Source organism: Penaeus monodon, chromosome 32 (genome assembly GCF_015228065.2).
Source record: "Penaeus monodon isolate SGIC_2016 chromosome 32, NSTDA_Pmon_1, whole genome shotgun sequence".
In the NCBI taxonomy this organism is placed as follows: Eukaryota; Metazoa; Arthropoda; class Malacostraca; order Decapoda; family Penaeidae; genus Penaeus; species Penaeus monodon.
Genome location: NC_051417.1, coordinates 17,679,999 through 17,681,102, shown reverse-complemented (window position 1 = coordinate 17,681,102; position 1,104 = coordinate 17,679,999). Strand labels below are relative to the sequence as shown.

Here is a 1,104-nt window from a genome sequence, read left to right as displayed (position 1 = left end):
ATTTTTAAAAATAATAAATAAGTGTCAATCACCCATATAGCCAATGGTCCAACACGTCCACGCACCATCTCCCCTTCTGGAATCCGGCACAGCTAGCCAAGGTCAGATATTCGAACAGGCCATGATCATTCCATACAAAATGTTTTCAGGCTGCAGTCTCTATACACAAGGCAATTGCATGTGTAAGTGCCAGTCCACACATACGTGGATAAAAATCACATGGAAAAAAAATGATAATAATTTAATCAAACATCATGCTAACATAATTCTTGCTATTCCATAATGAAGAAAAGACATTTTCAATTGTTAACAATGCCTTAATTATCTTAAAAAAAGAATGATTCCCATCTAATTTTGCCAAAGTCTAATCTTCAGTAATAATCTAAACTCAGAACTGAATAATCCTCACCAACAAATGAATTTAATCTGATAAAACAGTTTTGACTAAACATACACCTAGCACATTTTTGACTTCCAGAATAACTTAAAACCAGGTGGTTGGTCAAGGTTCCTATTATGTTTGACCCAAAATAAACTGATATATCCGTTGATCCACTTAATTTTATAGATGAAATTTATTTTATGGATTATTTTATGCCACTTAGTGGCAGAGGAAGTTTAGCATATGATCATGTCAGTCTGAGTCTGAGCCAGAAACTTTTATGTCCAGCAGTAGACACAAAGATAATTTAGCCAAGCAGGTAGAGAGGAATACAGCAAATAGATGAAAAAATGAAAGGGAAAAAGAAGAAAATAATCTGAAACTGAAAAAAAAGAACTATGTCTTGCATAATATTCTTTTTAATTAAATAAAGCCAGACTCATATTCAAATGAAATTAGTTACATACAAAAACATCACATAACGGACTAGAGTATTTTAAATATTTTTGTTGTTATACAATAACCATTGTCAAAAAACTGCAGCATGAGCAAGCCTAGCAGAATAAAAATGCAAAACAAGATTGCATTTTGAAATTCTCATGCTTGTATTAATTTCTGACTAATTGTCAATGAATTTACACCTATACAAAAATTTGCTGATGAAAACTTGATTATCCTTATATTTTCTAACCTACAATAATAAATGTGTGGTAGTTTGGTGT

At 31.7% G+C, this 1,104-nt stretch overlaps 1 pseudogene; it reads left to right on the top strand.

Moving 5' to 3' along the window:
• Positions 1 to 43: 43 nt before the first annotated feature.
• Positions 44 to 1,104, top strand: part of LOC119593576 — an 11,960-nt pseudogene continuing 10,899 nt past the window's right edge.